The sequence below is a fragment of the Schistocerca cancellata genome, chromosome 5, assembly GCF_023864275.1.
Source record: "Schistocerca cancellata isolate TAMUIC-IGC-003103 chromosome 5, iqSchCanc2.1, whole genome shotgun sequence".
Lineage (NCBI taxonomy): Eukaryota > Metazoa > Arthropoda > Insecta > Orthoptera > Acrididae > Schistocerca > Schistocerca cancellata.
In genome coordinates this window covers 423,450,160-423,471,505 of record NC_064630.1, presented here as the reverse complement: position 1 = coordinate 423,471,505, position 21,346 = coordinate 423,450,160, and the positions used below count along the sequence as shown (strand labels likewise).

The following is a 21,346-nucleotide window of genomic DNA, read 5'->3' as shown; positions in this document are numbered from 1 at the left end:
AAAAGTTAATTAAAAGCCAGAATGCCTTTAAGATCCAAGCTGTAATCATGGTGCACTGTGGAATGGATAACGTGAAGAATTTATGGCCCTAACTACGAATCCTAAAGTACAGAACAACAACGGAATAAGTTTGATACGAATGGAAGATGTTTAGAGGAACAAACTTTGAAATTAACGCATTAACTTATTCAATTAAAACACATATTAAACCGATTTGACAGTGAAAGAATATCAACTGACTTCGTAAATGTTCCCTGTGTGAATACTATCAAGTAAACTTACTGGTTTTCAGTGTTACTTAAACGAAAAGAAAAAAATGTTCCACAGACACAAATGACGTTCTCAAAATTAGTGAACTCTTACTAAACGAATACAGTGACTGTTGGCCTTACAGTTATTGAGAAACTCAGGTATCTGCTAAAGTGATTCTGGACTTGAGACTGATAATCGCAATGATATGACCAAATTCGGAACAATAGTTGTCCATAGATGCCGTTTCTGCTAATTATGATAACCGTAATCAATGTAAGACGTGCTGAACGTCCAATGTTGAGGTTATTTCATGCACAAAAATCCCGCTAAGTAATGCGCGCCGCGATAAAACGCCAATGCCTTTTCCTTTCGCCCTTTGTCTTCCAAAAGAACTGCCACTTCTGCTCCGCCTCTGCGACGTCACAAACATTTTTACCTATCGCACATCTTCACGCGCAGCAGCTATCCTCGCTTCAGAGGTCCTGTGAAAGTAAAAACCGCATCTGAGGCTAGGCTCTTATTTTTCTGCAAGCCGTGCTTCTTTAGGAAAACGTAAGTCTACTATCTCCTGAAGGCACTCTTCAGAACACGAGAAAGCGTCGGCGTTCCACTGACAGTGTCGCTTCAATGGCTTCAGGTCGGCCGTAGGGTAGGCTCGGTCCCAAACGCACAACAGCTGACTATCCCTGACGCTGACCCGGCGTGGCGACTTTTACGCAGTCTAACAACAGAGACTGCCTGCTAGTGCCGACGTTAGAGAACCGCTTGTTTCATTACATTGGTCACTGCCTTGCCTGATCCGTATCTAGAGACTTTCCCATTCACACGCAGTCAGAGAAAGCACAGAGAAAAACAAGGAATACCAGCACCATGTTAAATACATTTGATATACAGCTACGAGTCATTATACACAGACTCTGTATTCCAATTCACTCTAATAAAACATTATTATCACATTCGGTTCTGCCATTATCTTCCAGTTAGTGCGTTATTGTCATGTTGAATCAAAAGGGATGTGCGAAATGGCTTGCCGCTTTTCACTGCAACCAGAGCCTATAGAAGTTGCATGGAATCAAAGAGGGTCTGAATTTGCTAGTAGGGAAACACACTGCCACACTGTGTGTAGGCATGTCCAGAAAGTATCTACAGTGGTTGCCGGAGAACCGGAATGAACAAGTCGCCGGCCGACCATAAGCCATACACGTTCCGTGGGTTACATGTAAGATGAACGTACAGGCCAGAGAAGCAGCCGTACCTATCGGTTATCAAAGACTTGTACATTCCTCCCCACATGTGGTCGGTCACTTTCTATGGCATATGGAGCTGCCTGCAGAAGAATTGTCGTAGGCTGTAAGACGTCCACGTTGTAGCGCTTATTGTTCAGATTGCCCTCAGTAAGTAGAAGGCACCCCAAACAATCACATTTGGCGTATGTCAGCTACGCTGTTCAGCAATACAGTCTGCTGGATAGCTGCCACCCTGGTAGCGTCTAACATCGCTGCCATCACTATAGGACAATCAGAGGCAGCATTCGTCCGAAGACGCAACATTGTGCACCTGAGCATTCCAGTGACAGCATTCATATGCCCATAGCAGTCTGAGGCGTTGTTGTTTTCTGGACAAAGGAATCCGACGCAATGACAAATGGGCCACCAGTCAAATATTCAGCAGAAGGCGTTCAACCATCGACACAGACATATCCACAGATACTGCAATGCTTCAACGTCGAGTCAACACTGTGGATGAGGCTGCTGTATTAGTTATGGCCACGTGGGAAAGATTGATTCATCACAAGCTGTCGTCACATTATGTGGGCCGATGTCTGCCCGTTGCTGTATATGATCCTCTTCTATCTGCTCTGTGTGACCCGCAGTGTTATGGTACGACAAAATCGTTGTCCGAGGAGAAGTCATTCTGCCTCTTTTTAACTCACACACATGCCAATATTGTGTCCATTGACATCTTTTTGGACACAAAAGGGGACGCTGCTGAGCCTACATGCACGCCATCTCAATGCAGTCTTAATCACTTCTTATGGTTCCACTTCAAAGTGAGCTGTCTAAATCCACTTTCATTTCTTCTCGGATGGCTTTGCTTCGTATCCTCGTTTATATGTGACGCAGATGGCTCCTCCTTGCGTCGAAGTCCCTAGGAAACAGAATACGCATGGTGCGATAATATTTATTTTGTGTAATAAATAGTATCACCTCCTCATCAACTCCCTATCCAACAATAATCTCTGTGAGCTTGAATGTGTGGGTGTGTGTATTCAAAACTGTCAGAGAGAGGAACAAAGAACTTTCTGTACTTTCTGAGAGTGTAGTGCCAAAATTGACAAACGTCTCTAGATAAGTCTGACAAACTTGCTTCTTTGCGAGTCGGAGAGTGCCCACTTTTCCTTTCTGAACTACTGACTATGAGCTCCTCCCCCGCTTCATTAAATAGACTAGTCGTTGGGGCAATAACTGCTGGCTGTCATTTTTGGAGGGAATTCTTGTTTCCTCCGCTGAGGTGGTAACCTTGAATGTCCCTTGGAACACGCTTTGGTGCATTTTCTGTTTCGGTTAGTGAGGGTTGATACTTGTCTTGGAAATCGCTTCATTAATTTTATTAAATCCTTGGGAGTATATATTATTTCAAATTGTGTGGATTTTTCCATTAATTTTAACAAATGATGTTTGAACTTGAGTTCTTCCATTATTCATATCAGTGCCGACCGTCCCACCAGAACTGCTGTTTCTTTGATTGAAAATCGCTGCATTTATTTCAGAGGTGTGTTTTCTTAAATTTGCGAGTACAACGATGCTGATATAAACTAATTTCTTCGAACGTAAGCAGACTGTTGATTTCATGTGCTGACCCTCGTGTAACAGTAAGATAGTTTGCAAACGCTTAGTCGAAGTTATCACCTTCAGTGATCAACTCATGGTCTTGATGTCAATTTCAATCCAGGATTTTGAAGTTGTTTCTCTGCTTATGGCGTAGTAAACTTTTGCAGTCCGACGGCCACCTGTGAACAAAGCACAGATATTGTGAGCACAGGCTTTCCTGCTGAGCAGAAAAGTTCAAATGTTCAAATGTGTGTGAAATCTTATGGGACTTGACTGCTAAGGACATCAGTCCCTAAGCTTACACACTACTTAACCTAAATTATCCTAAGGACAAACACACACGCCCATTCCGGGGGAGGACTCGAACCTCCGCCGGGACCAGCCAGCAGAAAAGTGATTTAACACAGAATGAACCCCATCTGCAGAATATTTTTCAAATATAACAATAGTTACGTAATTTATTAATTTTAGTTATAGGACTGAGATCGTCCTCAGTCACTTTGTAGCTCTGTCGCTATCACATGTGTGGTTCAGTGTAGTGGAGAAGGAACTCTCTCTTTTACTCACATGTTACGGGGGGCTGTTCTAACGTCAGTGAAGGGTTATTCTCCTCTTGTATGGGCTCCCAGTCTTCGTGTTCTTCCGTGTAAAGTCATTCACGCTTGTTTACCTCTGTAACCTTATTTAAGCATGCTTTCATGAAAATAAGGGATTACATAATTTTACAACTGGTCTTCATGTGTTTCATGTGGGTTATTGATCATTATAACAAATCAACAGTTTTAATCAGAGTTCCTTTTCAGATATTCGCCACTGCTCATAGCCCAAAACTGTTCTCCCAGAAGATAAAAAAATCTAGTCTTTTCAGATCGTAAATAACATTTAATCGTTTTTCATGTATGGTAGGTGCTCATGTGGCTTGCACAAGGTCTCCATGTAGTCTAATCGTAGCACAGGGACTTAACCGTTGTGTAGTAAAATATTAGGATTCTGATGAAGTTTGACAATCGTCCGGAACGTTCGACGTTCTACATGGAGTGGACAATAGTGAGACAAAATTTACGTAAATTATTTACTTCCTCCCATCTTTACTCTAGTGCATGTATCAAAGTTCATGGTTATACAACAGCTAGCGCAACTACTCAAGTATAATGATGAGTCGTATTCAAGGAATAATTAACCCTTTACAGCGAGATCAGAACTAAACTAAAGTTGTACCCTTAGACTACAGAATTTAAGCCAAACCCCTGATAGAAATAATCCCATCAAAGGTAGTAGTACACTTGCACACTATTCTACAAATCCTCCGATTCTGGACCCTGCATGTCAGCAAGGAACTGTACAAGCTGGTGGAGGCTCTGTAATGGTGTGGGGCGCGTGCAGTTGCAGTGATATGGGACCCCTGATACGTCTAGATACTGCTCTGACAGGTGACATGTACGTAAGCATCCTATCTGATCACCTGCAGTCAGTCATATCCATTGTGCACTCCGACGGACTTGGGAAATTCCAGCAAGACAATGTGACACCCCACACGACCAGAATTGCTACAGAGTGGCTCCAGGAACACTCCTCTGAGATTAAACACTTCCATTGGCCACGAAACTCCCCATACAGGAACATTATTGGGCGTATCTGGGATGTCTTGCAACGTGCTGTTCAGAAGAGATCTCCATACCTTCGCACTCACACGGATTTATGGCAGCCCAGCAGGATTCATGGTGTAAATTCCCTCAAGCACTACTTCAGACATAAATCGAGTCCATGCCACGTTGTTTTGCTGTACTTATGCATGCTCGCGGGGACCATGCACGATATTAGGCAGGTGTACCAGCTTCGTTGGCTCTTAAGTGTATTACTCAGACATATTTCGCTGAAGTTTCAGTATCATAGTGGTCTTAATTTTCTTTCTGTTTACAAGGAAATATGCTCTTTATTACTTGTACAAATAAAAATATGAGCACTTAGGGAAGTATTTACAGTTGTAAAAAGATATTGAGATGTTCCTAGTTTTTTTTGTGTTGTCATCTGCAACTGTATAGAACTCAATGTAGAAAAGTTATCTACTTCGACATTTGACGACTGGAAATGTTGTGGTTGGGCCTAACATTAATTAATTCCGTGTGGAATATTGTGTGTTTGTGTTTTTATGTGTTTGTGTGTATGTCTGTGTCTGTTTGTGTCTGTGTTTGTGTTTTCAACAGTTTCAGTTAGTTTTTCTGGTTTTCTGGCTATTTTCACTGTCAAGAACTGCACTATGTAGCTTTCACTATCACTGTTTACAAACTATGAAAACAAGATGGCGGACAATGGAATAGCTGAATGTCTTCTGGGCGCGGGAGTTTTAAATCCTTGTGAACTGTATCTGCCATTGCGCGCGCGCGTGTGTGTGTGTTTGTGGGGGGGGGGGGGGTGAATGGGTTTGGGTTTTATTTATTAAATTACTTTTTGTACTCTCTCTCTCTCTCTCTCTCTCTCTCCCTGTGTGTGTGTGTGTGTGTGTGTGTGTGTGTGTGTGTTTTGGTCTGGTCTGATAGTTCTTTGAGAGAAGAGAGCAGTGTTACGTTGCAGTGACTTGTGTATTCATTTATATTTCATATTTGTTTTCCTTCGACAATGACTTTTTGTATCTGGTAGTGTTCTTCAATTATTACGTTTTGTGGGTCACTGTTGCTTCATTTGAGAATTTTCAAGTCGTTGCTGATGTTTGTCTGGCTGTATTTCATGTTGCTAAGGTGTTCAGAAAATGTAGAACGACAGCTGTTACTTTTCTATATTACTGTATGTGTATCTGGTACTTAAGGGGGCAGCCCCGTGCAGATCGTTTTAGGTCAATATTTTATTGGCTCCGTATGTTCCTTAGAGAGTCTATTTTTAAAATTCATTGGTATAAAGTGTGCCAAAAATATTAAAATAATGCATGGGGTCGCATCCGAGCGTTCGAATGCAATCGATGTAATATTATAACAGTTACTGATGGAATAGGGGTTCTGTTAGTTTCGAATAGTATCAAAGAGGGCATTAGTCACAACTAAAAGACTATTCTCAACAATATTCCTCTTCGTTACATGATTAGTTTATGGAAAACAATCTGCAAGAACGTGCATATCTCACGTCTCCTTAACTTGTTCTTTCCCTCGTTCTTCTTATAGAAAGTAGAACATGAATGTTTGAAAATGACAAACAAACGTATTTATACGGATAGAAAATGTTCAAAAAGTAATCCTAGTCGTGCATAGAACACTTCGACTGGAAATCAGAAACCGATAATCTATATAATTTCGTCAAAATGAGAGTTTTTCGATATCAACAAAAGAAAGGCCAACTGCACCAATGAAAGGTTTATTCAATTTCCTTATTAAAAAAAACAAGTTGACACTTTAAACGCTTGTATTTTCACAACATTTCCAGGTTAGCCGTAGCTATAACTCATGAAATATACAGGCAGTTACATTATACCATTTTGTAACTTGTGAGTCGCCGTTCTTTCTACTGATTTATAGTGCATGTATTTTTTGTCGAAAAAACATTTATTTCAAAGTGCCGTCAGTTTTGTTAAAACCATTTTTTAAATATCCTGAGGTACTACGGTAGACAATATCATCAGTTTCAAAGCAATTTTTGAAATTTTGTTCTAAGCTCACAATTGTTCTTTTCATATCTCCCACCAACTGCCCTCGCACTTGTCGAAGGCTTTTCGTCGGTGTTGTGTAGTGTCCTGTGTGTGCAAATTTTTTACTTTAAAAAGTACGCAGTATAATCTTAAGGTGTAAAGTAACGGTCTAAAGTCAGTTTTACAATGAGTTTGTTATTTTATTAAAAAAGTCGTGAATGTCGATTCCAAAATTGAGCGTCACTCTCGTCTACCCCCTTAAAGATTATGCTTGTTTGTCCTGCACTGTCTGAAAACAAATCATAACACCAAAAACAAATTTTGTGTAGAGTAAGGAAATTTCGGGAATAGGTAAGCTATAGGTAACATATTTAATTGATTAACATTGTCAAGATCGCAAGTTAATGCAAGCGCGAGGTAAGCCGATGCAAACGAGAAATGCTGCTACTTTAATAACCAGCGTAACTGCCTGAATGTTGAATACAAGAGTGGTAACGTGTTGTACAGGTGCTGATTGTCAGTTTGTGGGATGGAGTTCGGTGCCTGTTGCACTTGATCGTGCAATACGGGGTCGGTTAGCGCTGGTTCTGGATAACGCTGAGGTTGTCGTCCAATGGTGTCTCATTTGTGCTCGACTGGAGACGGAGTTGGTGATCGAGCAGGCCAAGGCAACATGCTGACTTCTGTAGAAGATGTTGGGTTACATCAGTGGAAGGTGGACAAGTGTTGTCATGAAACTTCCTGGCAGATTAAAACTGTGTGCCGGACCGAGACTCGAACTCGGGACCTTTGCCTTTCGCGGGCAAGTGCTCTACCAACTGAGCTACCCGAGCACGACTCACGCCCCGTCCTCACAGCTTTACTTCTGCCAGTACCTCGTCTCCTACATTCCAAACTTAACAGAAGCTCTCCTGCGAACCATGCAGAACTAGCACTCCTGAAAGAAAGGATATTGCGGAGACATGGCTTAGCCACAGCCTGGGGAATGTTTCCAGAATGAGATTTTCACTCTGCAGCGGAGTGTGCGCTGTATGAAACTTCCTGGCAGATTAAAACTGTGTGCCGGACCGAGACTCGAACTCGGGACCTTTGCCATTCGCGGGCAAGTGCTCTACCAACTGAGTTACCCAAGCACGACTCACGCCCCAGAGCACTTGCCCGCGAAAGGCTAAGGTCCCGAGTTCGAGTCACGGTCCGGCACACAGTTTTAATCTGCCAGGAAGTTTCATATCAGCGCACACTCTGCTGCAGAGTGAAAATCTCATTCAAGTGTTATCATGTTGGAAAACACCCCCTGGAATGCTGTTGATAAATGGCAGCACAACAGATCGAATCACTTGGCTGACGAACAGGTTTACAGTCAGGGTGCGTGGGGCAATCACGAGACCGCTCCTATTGTCATACGAAGTCGCACGTCAGACAGTAACTCCTGGTGTTGGTGCAGTGTGTCTAGCACGCAGACCCTCAACTGGGCTCCTCCTAACCAATACACAGCCATCACTGGCACGAGCACCGGCTTTCATCAGGAAAAACAACAGCCCTCCCCCCGTCCTCCAGTGAGCTCTTGCTTGTCACCAATGAAGCCTCAAATGGAGCTGGTTTTGGGGTCAGTGGAATTCACGCTGTGTGCGTCTGCCTCGGAGCTGTCCTTGAAGTAACCGGTTTGTAAGAGTTCGTTGTGACACTGTGGAGCCAACTGCAGCTCATACTGCTGCCTGCTCAGATTGCTGCTGCAGATGCAGTACGATGCGCCAGAGCCACAGAGCCACACTCCGAAAACGATGGTCTTCGCTCTCCGGAGCTCTGTTTTCTTGTGGCTGTGCGTTCTCGTGACTTTCGCTACCAACAGTCATGTAAGGTGGCTGTATTTCTACATCTACATACATACTCCGCAATCCACCACACGGTGCGTGGAGGGGGTTACCTCGTACCACAACTAGCATCTTCTCTCCCTGTTCCACTCCCAAACAGAACGAGGGTAAAATGACTGCCTATATGCCTCTGTACGAGTCCTAATCTCTCTTATCTTATCTTTGTGGTCTTTCTGCGAAATATAAGTTGGCAGCAGTAGAATTGTACTGCAGTCAGCCTCAAATGCTGGTTCTCTACATTTCCTCAGTAGCGATTCACGGAAAGAACGCCTCCTTTCCTCTAGAGACTCCCACCCGAGTTCCTGAAGCATTTCCGTAACACTCGCGTGATGATCAAACCTACCAGTAACAAATCTAACAGCCTGCGTCTGAATTGCTTCTATGTCCTCCCTCAATCCGACCTGATAGGGATCCCAAACGGTCGAGCAGTACTCAAGAATAGGTCGTATTAGTGTTTTATAAGTGTCTCCTTTATAGATGAACCACATCTTCCCAAAATTCTACCAATGAACCGAAGACGACTATCCGCCTTCCCCACAACTGCCATTACATGCCTGTCCCACTTCATATCCCTCTGCATTGTTACGCCCGAATATTTAATCGATGTGACTGTGTCAAGCACTACACTACTAATGGAATATTCAAACATTACAGGATTCTGTCAAATCTTCCTGCAGTATCCCTGAAGGAGCATCCAGCTTGTCGTAGCCCCGTTAGGCGACCTCGTTCGAATTCAGTGAGGCGCATCCTCATAGAAGCGCTACTAGCACCACTCTTACGCGACTGGCGCCAAATTTTAATAGACATCTCGTTTCAAATATAGAAAGACTTCTACCAAAAATGGGGGCAACTGTCTTGCCGCAGTGGATATACCGGTTCCCGTCAGATCACCGAAGTTAAGCGCTGTTGGGCGTGGTCGACACTTGGATGGGTGACCATCCGGGTTACCATGCGCTGTTGCCATTCTTCGGGGAGCGCTCAGCCTCGTGATGCCAATTGAGGAGCTACTCGACCGAATAGTAGCGGCTCCGGCCAAAGAAAACCATCGTAACGACTAGGAGAGCGGTGTGCTGACCACACGCCCCTCCTCTCCGCATCCTCATCTGAGGATGACACGGCGGTCGGATGGTCCCGATGGGCCACTTATGACCTGAAGACGAAGTGCTACGAAAAATGGCTATAAGCACCGTGGGACTTAACATCTGAGATCATCAGTCCCCTAGACTTAGAACTTCGTAAACCTAACTAACCTAAGGACATCACACGCATCCATGCCCGAGGCAGCATTCGAACCTGTGACCGTAGCAGCAGCGCGGTTCCGGACTGAAGCGCCTAGAACCGCTCCGCCACAGTGGCCGGCAAAGACGTCAACCAACTTTCGTTTATACTGCTCAGCTCCCTTTTGGTGTTGCGATTCTTTTTCCAGTGTTTATAAATTTATCAGCTCTTCTGCCATGTTCCTTGGTAAATGCGTGATGTTTTATGTTTGTCTGTGTTTGTATTGGTTGCTCTTAGTTTTCTCAGTACTGAGGTATCTGTTCTGTAAGCGCCGCGTGGGATTAGCCGAGCGGTTTAAGGCGCTACAGTCATGGACTGTGCGGGTGGTTCCGGCGTAGGTTCGAGTCCTCCCTCAGGCATGGGTGTGTGTGTTTGTCTTTAGGATAATTTAGGTGAAGTAGTGTGTAAGCTTAGGGACTGATGACCTTAGCAGTTGAGTCCCATAAGATTTCACGCACATTTGAACATTTTTTTTTTGTTCTCTAGGCAATTTTTAGATCTTGTCTTTGAGTATAATAAATAACTTTACACCTAAGATCACAATTAAAACTTTGCCACTAACACTCGTACAAACGAAACGAATCGGTAGACCACGTTGTGTGCGTGCCCGTGGGTGGAATGTTGTTGTTAGGAGGACACGTCTTTGGCTGGAGCGCGGCGAAGAGCAGCCCGCGGCTGTTTGCGAGTGGACGGAAATACGGCGGCGCGCTCGGTGCGTGGCGGGGTGCGTGACGCAGGCTGCGTGACGCAGGCAGCAGGCGGCCGGCGGTGCCCGCGGCGCTGAGCGGCCATTAGCGCGCTGCGCCGCCGGCGGATGAGTTGCGGCCGCACCTGCTAGCTGCTACGCCCACGCGCAAATATTTGCGCAGCTGGACAATGCGCGCATCAATATGGCGGGTTAATGGCCGGCTATTTCCAGCGCCGCGTCGTCTCCGGCTGGCGCCCCTCTCGCCGTGCGCGGATGACTCCGCTTTGTTAGCGGCTTCCGCAGTCCGCCGCATGCATAGCTCCGGTAAACAGCGCGTCCCGACACTCGCGGCACTCGTCGGCAGGTCGAGCAACAGTGACTGCTGTGGGGCAGTGGTCTAGCAAACCGAGCTAGTCGTGCTGTAACTCACTTACCTCACAGTACAAGGGTTGCCCAGAAAGTAATGCACCGCATTTTTTTGTTCAACATTTCTTTATTTAACGTAATGAGAAATACACACACGAAAGAAAGGTGTTTTATCGACACACCCTATTTTTCCGCGTAATCTCCATCCCGTTCTATGGCCTTCCTGCAGCACGAAACAAGGGCGTGTATGCCCTGTCGGTACCAATCCCTCTTCTGTGGAAGTTACCGTATGCTCTTTACAAAATATCAGACCAGACACTCGATTATGGAGCACGGGTTTCATTCGGCTGTTAAGTTGGCCTGCCTCCATAACAATGAACATGCTGTTTTACCTTGGATCAAAAACAGACGGAAAATGGCCAATCGTATGTTCCGTGCCGACTTTCTTTGCATGTGTCATAACAAAAAAACTTGCCTTTTTATAAGTATGTCTTCTGCTGTCTGTCGAAATAATGGAGTAAGTTTATATACCCTTTCGTTACCTGAAAAGATCTATGTATTACATACAACGTATTTTAATGTAATTTACGTAATTATAAAATACGTTTTAGTTACCGGTCGTGGTCGGTGAAAACAATACGAAAAGAACCAGAAGTCCAGAGTGCAATAAAGGTTTGAAACAGATCCAGAATGGGCGTGTGCACCGAACGAGACGAACATCATCTCAGTACTGAATTAACTGGGCGCAGTCGGCAGTGTAACTGCGACGAGTGGCCGCGCGAAGAAGGACGAGTCCGGCCGAGGGAGACCGAGACCGAGACAGGAGGACAGGAGGGAACGTGACCGGGACCGAGGCTGGAGCGAGACCGGTCGACGTGCCGTTGCGGGAACGAGACCGACCGTTTCCCGTTCCCGGGAACTGTAAGTAGAAAGCCGCGACCGAAGCGAACTATGAAACAAAATTGTTAAGGCTTTCGTGGCCACTTGTTGACAAACTGCCTATTGGCTTCTGTCTCGGGTTCTTCGGCCGACGTTCATCTACTGATTTTTCTGACGTTTCGCCAGCACGAGTGTCTGGCATTGTCAAAGCTTCACCCTCCATTGCCGATGGTGAACTGGAGCCGAGCTCGCGGCCGCATGAAATCATGATAACGTGCTCCATTGAGCGTAGGTGGAAGAAAAAACTAAAATGAGCTCTAACATGGAAATTAAGCGTTTCCGGACACATGTCCACATAACATCTTTTCGTTATTTGTGTGTGAGGAATGTTTCCTGAAAGTTTGGCCGTACCTTTTTGTAACACCCTGTATAAGAAATACATAAATGGTTAAAATGTTACCTGAATACCACGGGCGTCCAATAATTAATGCAACACACTATTTTTGCAGGAAGCAGCTTGGTTTTATTCAGGGATCCAATGCAACATATTATTCCCCACACTTCTGGTCACAAAACACTATTTTTCAACATAATCTCCATTCAATGCGACGGTCTTACGCCGCCTTACTGAGAAGGCCTGTATAGCCGCATGGTACCACTCCACTGGTGACGTCGGAGCCAATGCCTTGCCGCATCAATCCCACTGTTGTGGATTTGGGGCGTCCACTTTTATGAAAATGTCACTGGCACTGGAAAAGTCTAATTAAGGTGTCCTGATAAGACGAATACGTGCAGCACAAGGAAAGTAACACAGAACGGTTAACAGTAAAATATGTTACTCAAATCCGCTGACACTTGTTACAATTGTAGCATGCAGGTTTAGTAGCCCATCTGACCTGCGGTGACACAGTACCATGAACACACACTGAAAAATCTTCGTCTGGGACCGCCCGACCGCTACGGTCGCAGGTTCGAATCCTGCCTCGGGCATGGATGTGTGTGATGTCCTTACGTTAGTTAGGTTTAAATAGTTCTAAGTTCTAGGGGACTGATGACCTCAGATGTTAAGTCCCATAGTGCTCAGAGCCATTTGAACCATTAACCATACTTCTGTCGACAGCAGATGCTCCATGCTAGAGATGGGCAAACTCGTTCATCCTTGCAAACTGGTTCACTGGTGATCGCTCTTTTTTCGGAACCGTTCATTTTTACCTTTCATTTGTGCATGGTATATGGTTCTTTTGAAAAACTGAGAATTAGTAGCATAGGTGACTGAAGGATGGAAGGTGTCAAGAGGGGGCACTTGCCTCGCCCCTGGAGTACAGAGTTTTTATTCATTACAGAGTTGTCACACACTTGTAGAAGTAGTTTACGTGCTTCAACAAAACGTCTCGTTTAGCCAACTGTAGCGTTATGTGGCTGATCGCAGTGAAATAATATAAGGTGGTGCCCGAAAAAACGGCCCCGAGTACAGTTTACTCGCCAATTACGCACGATTTGTTGAGCACTACGAGCAGAATAGATAAACATGCAAAAATTAGCCAGTAAAGAAATAAGCTAATGCAAACAACTACCTCGAAACAATAGATGACGATTGGTGGGCGACAGTGAGCAGTCTAGTACACGGGCCGATTATTCTTGCGCTCCCTGTACAACTAAAATAATACTGTGGAAGTTACCGTATGCTCTTTACAAAATATCAGACCAGACACTCGATTATGGAGCACGGGTTTCATTCGGCTGTTAAGTTGGCCTGCCTCCATAACAATGAACATGCTGTTTTACCTTGGATCAAAAACAGACGGAAAATGGCCAATCGTATGTTCCGTGCCGACTTTCTTTGCATGTGTCATAACAAAAAAACTTGCCTTTTTATAAGTATGTCTTCTGCTGTCTGTCGAAATAATGGAGTAAGTTTATATACCCTTTCGTTACCTGAAAAGATCTATGTATTACATACAACGTATTTTAATGTAATTTACGTAATTATAAAATACGTTTTAGTTACCGGTCGTGGTCGGTGAAAACAATACGAAAAGAACCAGAAGTCCAGAGTGCAATAAAGGTTTGAAACAGATCCAGAATGGGCGTGTGCACCGAACGAGACGAACATCATCTCAGTACTGAATTAACTGGGCGCAGTCGGCAGTGTAACTGCGACGAGTGGCCGCGCGAAGAAGGACGAGTCCGGCCGAGGGAGACCGAGACCGAGACAGGAGGACAGGAGGGAACGTGACCGGGACCGAGGCTGGAGCGAGACCGGTCGACGTGCCGTTGCGGGAACGAGACCGACCGTTTCCCGTTCCCGGGAACTGTAAGTAGAAAGCCGCGACCGAAGCGAACTATGAAACAAAATTGTTAAGGCTTTCGTGGCCACTTGTTGACAAACTGCCTATTGGCTTCTGTCTCGGGTTCTTCGGCCGACGTTCATCTACTGATTTTTCTGACGTTTCGCCAGCACGAGTGTCTGGCATTGTCAAAGCTTCACCCTCCATTGCCGATGGTGAACTGGAGCCGAGCTCGCGGCCGCATGAAATCATGATAACGTGCTCCATTGAGCGTAGGTGGAAGAAAAAACTAAAATGAGCTCTAACATGGAAATTAAGCGTTTCCGGACACATGTCCACATAACATCTTTTCGTTATTTGTGTGTGAGGAATGTTTCCTGAAAGTTTGGCCGTACCTTTTTGTAACACCCTGTATAAGAAATACATAAATGGTTAAAATGTTACCTGAATACCACGGGCGTCCAATAATTAATGCAACACACTATTTTTGCAGGAAGCAGCTTGGTTTTATTCAGGGATCCAATGCAACATATTATTCCCCACACTTCTGGTCACAAAACACTATTTTTCAACATAATCTCCATTCAATGCGACGGTCTTACGCCGCCTTACTGAGAAGGCCTGTATAGCCGCATGGTACCACTCCACTGGTGACGTCGGAGCCAATGCCTTGCCGCATCAATCCCACTGTTGTGGATTTGGGGCGTCCACTTTTATGAAAATGTCACTGGCACTGGAAAAGTCTAATTAAGGTGTCCTGATAAGACGAATACGTGCAGCACAAGGAAAGTAACACAGAACGGTTAACAGTAAAATATGTTACTCAAATCCGCTGACACTTGTTACAATTGTAGCATGCAGGTTTAGTAGCCCATCTGACCTGCGGTGACACAGTACCATGAACACACACTGAAAAATCTTCGTCTGGGACCGCCCGACCGCTACGGTCGCAGGTTCGAATCCTGCCTCGGGCATGGATGTGTGTGATGTCCTTAGGTTAGTTAGGTTTAAGTAATTCTAAGTTCTAGGGGACTGATGACCTCAGATGTTAAGTCCCATAGTGGTCAGGGCCATTTGAACCATTTTTGAATAATCTTCTCTGATTTAAAGTCCGAAGAAAACTAAACTTCTGTCTGGGTGTTTTATTCGTAGAACAGATCCAAACAAACAGTACTCAGTTAAATGTCTAGGCAGCCGGTCCGTGTCCATCCACGATAATTATCTTCACTGACATATTTCTACTGAAGACTGTCTATCGGCCACTCTTCGTATCTCGTTCGGCGGCTTGGTACCTTGAAGATAGAACGAGTGTTTTATGGGACTCCCTAGCAAGAGTCGAACTGGCTTATAACTTGCAACTCTAGTTTGTGCACGGTAACTTAAGGCACGCCTCTCTTCTTGGTGACACAACCGCTCCAGGGGGCGTGGTTCTCGCAGGCAGTGTGTTTGGTTGCGCACAGCGATGTTCCTGCTGCCGACGGACGTCCACCGTACTTCTGGTACCAACTGCCGCAAACCCGTCTTGTGTGTTATGTCAGTACAAAAATCGCATCATCCCATCTACAGCTTCCCGCGGAGTGCATCCTTTATTGGGCCAGACAGATAGAAGACGAAAGGTGCGTGGTCCAGGCTGTAGGGTGGATGAAGAAAAACAGTCCTGCGATGTTTTTTGAGTTTCCCTCGGATTCGCAGACTTGTGTGAGATCTTGCGTTCTCAAGGAGAAGGAGAAGTTCGTTTTCATTTTCACAGCGAGGAACACGCTGAAGTCATTCCTTCACTTTCCTGAGGGTAGCACAATACACTTCAGAGTTGATCGTTACATCGTCAGGGAGGGCATCAAACAGAATAATCCCTTCAGTGTCCCAGCAGGCCGTCGCCATGACTTTCCCGACTGAGGATGCGGCTTTGAACTTTTTCTTCGGAGGACAGTGGGTGTGGCACCACTCCATAGATCGCCGTTCTGTTTCCTGTTCGATGTGGAGAACCCATATTTTGTCACCTGTGACGATTTTTGACAAAATTTGTCACGATCAGCTTCGTAACATGGAAGACATTCCGCACAGATGGTCTTTCATTGGTCTTCATTGTCTTTCGTTGAGCGACGAGAAAGCCAGCGGGCACACACCTTTGAGTACCCCAACTGGTGGACGAGTGCGTCAGTACTACCAACAGACATGTCCCGTTGTACGTCGAGGTGTTCGATTGTGATCCATCGATCACCTCGAACGAGTGTGTCAGCACGTTCCAACACTGCAGGAGTCATACCAGCGTGCGGCCGGCTGGCACATGGGATATCTGACAGGTTTCCGCGACCATGTTGTGATGATGACAAACGCGTCACCCAACGATTAATCGTGCCTTTGTTCACTGTGAAGTCTCCATAGACATTCTGCAAGCGCCTGTGAATATCTGGCATGCTTCAGTTTTCCACTAAAAGAAACTCAATGACAGCTCTCTGTTTGGAAAGCACCTATGTTACAGAAGCCATTTGTATGGCGCCGCCACCTATATGAAATTAATGAAACTAAGGGCTGAAGCGGAAATATTCTGTGGTGTCCCTCACGGAATTCCCAATCTTTTAAACCGAAAGTGTCAGAGGAAAAATATGCTCTATTACTTATTGAATGACGTTCGTATATGCTAAAGACTACTGTAGCAGCAGATGTTATGTGGCAACGTGACTCTAACAGTCAGCTAGGTCGAATGGTGAGCCGCCCGTGGTAGCCGTGCGGTCTTAGCGCCTTGCCACGGTTCGCGCGGCTCCCCCCCGTCGGAGGTCTGAGTCCTCCATTGGGCATGCGTGTGTGTGTTGTCCTTAGCACAAGTTAGTTTATGTTAGATTAAGTAGTGTGTAAGCCTAGGGACCGATGACCTCAGCAATCTGGTTCCATAGAACGTACCACAAATTTCCAGTCTCCATTTAGAATGATTGAAATCAACAATAACTACAGCTTACGTTCACCGAATGGTAATTTCAAAACAGAGAAAAATATTTTTTTAGCTAGCAGTGTGTTCGTTGTAATATTTTATTACATTACTGTTTTTTGGCTATTCTGACTGACTGTGTTTGACAAAACACTATGGTCCATGCCCCTACACATCCTTAACTGTATGAAAGGAATGTATCCATATTTGCAGAAACAAAGTTAATTAGAGACTCATTTAATAAATAGCTCTCACGTCTTGCGCATTAAGCTTCTTTTGCAGGAAAGAGGCAAAACAGTAACTAACATTCAGAATTTCTCGTGTTCCATATGATCCTTTCACATAATATGTAGCAAATAACATGCACAGAATTTAACACGCCATTCTTTGATGTCCATCACAAAGTGACATGGCAGATTTGTAATTTTCACACGACAATAAATTAACGTATGGGTTCTTCAGGCTAGCGTACACATCAATGACTTTCCCGGTAGAGGCATGGGAAAAATTGTCTTTGCTGATTACAGAAACATCATAGTTACTGCGAAAACCAGATAAATCTTTGCAGATGAAATCCTCAAGGAATTTAACAATTACTCAATTTGTAATAAAAATACGTTGTATGGAAAGAAAACTAATGCCACCAATTTCAGTTTAATGAGGGGAAAATGGCACTACTATGTGAACTGTAGATTATACCTCTGTAGATTGCGTGAGACACGCAGAATTTGTAGGGATAAATATTAATTCTCAGTTGCAGTGGTGTGAACACGCGAAAGTACTTACAAACAAAATGTCACCAGCATGTTACACCCTTAGAAACATATCATCAATGTATAGCAACTATTATCGTTAGTTACGTAATATTCTCGTTTTTTCGGCGTTAAATGTGATAGTGTTCTTCCAAGAAGTGATGGAAGGAACCATAAATGTATTCACGGAACTCTTGCTGAGTAACAAAGGCACAAAATATGAACACAGTTTTGAAACTACGTAACAAGACCATAAGAAATATACTGTAACTAAAAATTGTAATCGAGCTCACAGTAAACATCTTTTTAAAACGTTGGCGATCTTAATTACACCATGTCAACACTTTTATCAATCAGCTAGGAAAGTCAAATATAACTTTGATAATTACTGCACAAACAGCTCTTTTCATAACCTTACAATGAGATCTAGACTGTACTTACATTCCCCAGGAAAGACTAAACATACGACCAAAAATTGCATTTTTATGAAAAAATAAAATAGTTTAATTGCCTAGAGAAATTAAATAGATTATTAACAAGGGAAGGCCACGGCGCTCGGATTACGTAGTTACTTCAAACGTTTTAGAACTTTAGTGGACCATTAAAACTACATAATATACTAGTACCAAGGTGCGCTACTCTGGCAATTCCGAGAAAATCGCAAGAGAAGTTTTACGCGTCCATTATATGCAACTGATGTGCATAGGTCTCGGCCGATAGAGTTCATGGTGGTCCATTGGTAAGAAAAAAAAAACGGGCGTCATGGGACATCCGCCCCCAACAAATGCAATGAACAATGACGAACAAAATGAAATAAAAAAAACGGTGGTTAGCATTCGAGCTACGTAAGACGTACCTGTATGGGGCGATGGTTAGACCCCTGCTCAGTCTTAATTTTTAATCTACAGTTTTTTCATCGCTGGTGATATTATTTAATTTATATGACATTCAAGAGGTAATAAGTTAAAGAAACATTCCATGAAGTTTCAGTGAATATCATGTTATTTGACTACTTACTGTTTTTAATTAAATTTAATTATTAGAACAAACATATTTATAAGTATCGACAAGTAAATGAAGAAACGCATAGAGTCTTCTTGAAAATGTATGCCTGTCGTGATTTGCGGAATTCTTTATACATGCATTCTGGTAAAGTACCCGGAACTACTTTGCACCTCTACGCTTCGAGCTGCTGACACAGAGGCAGGTCCCATTTGGCAGGTAACCTGCTTAGCTGTGAGATGTCGCTTAAGTAACAAGAACGAGCAGTGTAGGTGCAAATGTTTTCAATATCACAGAATTTACACTAGCACTACAAAAACAAAGGTTTGAGAGGGAGTCGAACGTCGTCTCATACACGTTTTGTCTTCCGAAGCTCGAACGCAAACCTTTCGTTCTTTTTTTTTTTTTTTTTTTTTTTTTTTCTCTGTACCACTTGTCCACCATGAACTCTAACGTCTGGTCCCTGTCTCTGCGCACAGATACATCAGTTACATAACAGACGTGTTAAACTTCTCTTGTAATTTTCTCGAAATTGCCAGAGTGGTGCACCTTGCTACTTGTACATTATGTTGTTTTAATGGCCCACTACAGGTGTGGAAAGTTTGAAGTAAATTTGTGATCCGAACGACGTGGCTTCCCCTTGTAAAATGAACATAATAAAAAAGAAATTAAAAATTAAATTTTAAGAAGTATATTCTATACAGTGATGAAGTACTTGGATGGTATTGAGAATGGTTTTGGTAAAAAATGTAACACTCTGTAATGGATAATACTAACATCTTATCCTCTTTCTGATATCAACATCTCAATCATTATGGAGGAATACTGACTCAGTTTTTCAGGCAAGCAAATTGGAAGTTGCAGCATACAAAGTGGAAGCAGCACATAGTAGTGGTGACCTGACGGCAGCTGATAGTGTGCATGATATTACATTGCGGAACGATGTGTGTATAGCCTATGTAGTGATCGGTGTCGACGTGCGAATGAACAGTGTAGCATTCTTTGGAACACGATATATGTAAACTATACTGCACACTAGGGAGGTACTGAAGAAGGAGGTTGTACTCTTTAAACAAACTGGCCTAATATTCTGCAAGATAGAAGCTTCAGTGTCGATTCGATCATCATGATTAAGGTTTTCAATGGTTTCCCTAAATCGCTTCACAGAAATGCTTGGATGGTTTCTATTATAAGATTACAGAGCCGACCACCTTTGTAAAAACTCATATTTGCAACCCGTTCACAACTTATTGCATTTTTAAGCGATCTCAAGATAGGAAGAAAATTTACTAGAAGAGCTCTCAAAATTAATAATGGTCCTACAATACACATTTCTTAAAAGTATCTGGTTTTCATTTGTGATATGATTGCACTATGCTGGTTGGATGAAGAAACTGAAACTGACATGAAATGAGTGATTACGAAATAAAAATAAGCTCCCAATGAATAATATTTTCTTCATAGTTAAAAGACATGTCAAAAGATGATAGATAAGTCATTTTCGGAGGGAGATGACCCAGTGACACAGCGATTTAAAAATTTAAAACTGGAAAATTTCTCTTTTGCTATTTACATGACACCCACAAATCCTCATTTCCCAAACATTTTGTTCATCGAGGGAAATGGAAATCACTGCAGTCTTTTGTGAAAAGGAAAAAAGGAGCTACATGAATGATAAAACGAAAACAAAAATTGCTTCTTTTAATTTTAATAAAAGGTTCACCAGCCCTCACTCAACAGCACTTCGTTGAGTCGTTAAGACATGGAGGTGACGAGAGTGTTACGAATATGCTGCTGCTATTCCACACACCAGAAACATGATTTTGGAGAGTCTCTCGGGTACATTCATGACGCAAATTCCAGTCTCGAGCCATCAAAGTCCAAATGATTGGATTTAAGTCCGCAGACTTTGCGGGCCGTCCAACAACACTTACACTTCTGGATGTCTGTTTTCAATAAAGTTTTGGTTGTTTCGCAATGAATTTTTGCTCTGTAGCAGAGTGTCCGCTGATTGGAGTCCCGATTTTTTATCTGCAGCAAGTTTCAAAGTTTTGATTGTATTCGATACGTGAACACTGCTGTTATCGTACAGCAAGTGAATGATGATCATCTCTTCGACTGCATAAAGATTAGATTAGATTCGATTAGATTTTCTTTCATTCCGATAGATCCGTAGTGAGGAGGTCGTCCTCCAGGATGTAGAACATGTCAGAAAAACAATAATACATGACAAATATTTACAACTGAAACAAATGAGCTAATGTACCTTCCACAGGTCTGAAGTGGGATGATCGTCACTTTTTTCATGAACACGATATGAAAGAATCATTTTACAAACACTAATGCAATGAATTTAAAATAAAAAAGGTTTTTTTATTTATAACGTAATAAACATGTAATAGAACTACTATAATATTTATTTGCAACGAACACATTACTGCATTGAAATGGTGCAGAAGTTAGATTGTACTTACACACACACACACACACTTATTTACAATAAACACCTTACTGCACTGAAATTGTGCAGAAGTTACTTAGACACACAAACACACACACACACACACACACACACAAAGAAATGGATAGGCGGCAGCATA

At 43.4% G+C, this 21,346-nt stretch overlaps 1 non-coding gene and 1 pseudogene across 1 annotated transcript; one reads left to right on the top strand and one right to left on the bottom strand.

Moving 5' to 3' along the window:
- Positions 1-7,455: 7,455 nt before the first annotated feature.
- Trnas-cga (transfer RNA serine (anticodon CGA)) lies at positions 7,456-7,530 on the bottom strand. The gene has a single exon. It is a non-coding gene; the product is annotated as a tRNA-Ser (tRNA).
- A 1,882-nt stretch (positions 7,531-9,412) lies between these two features.
- On the top strand, positions 9,413-9,530 carry LOC126189902 (5S ribosomal RNA; annotated as a pseudogene).
- The last annotated feature ends 11,816 nt before the right edge of the window (positions 9,531-21,346 follow it).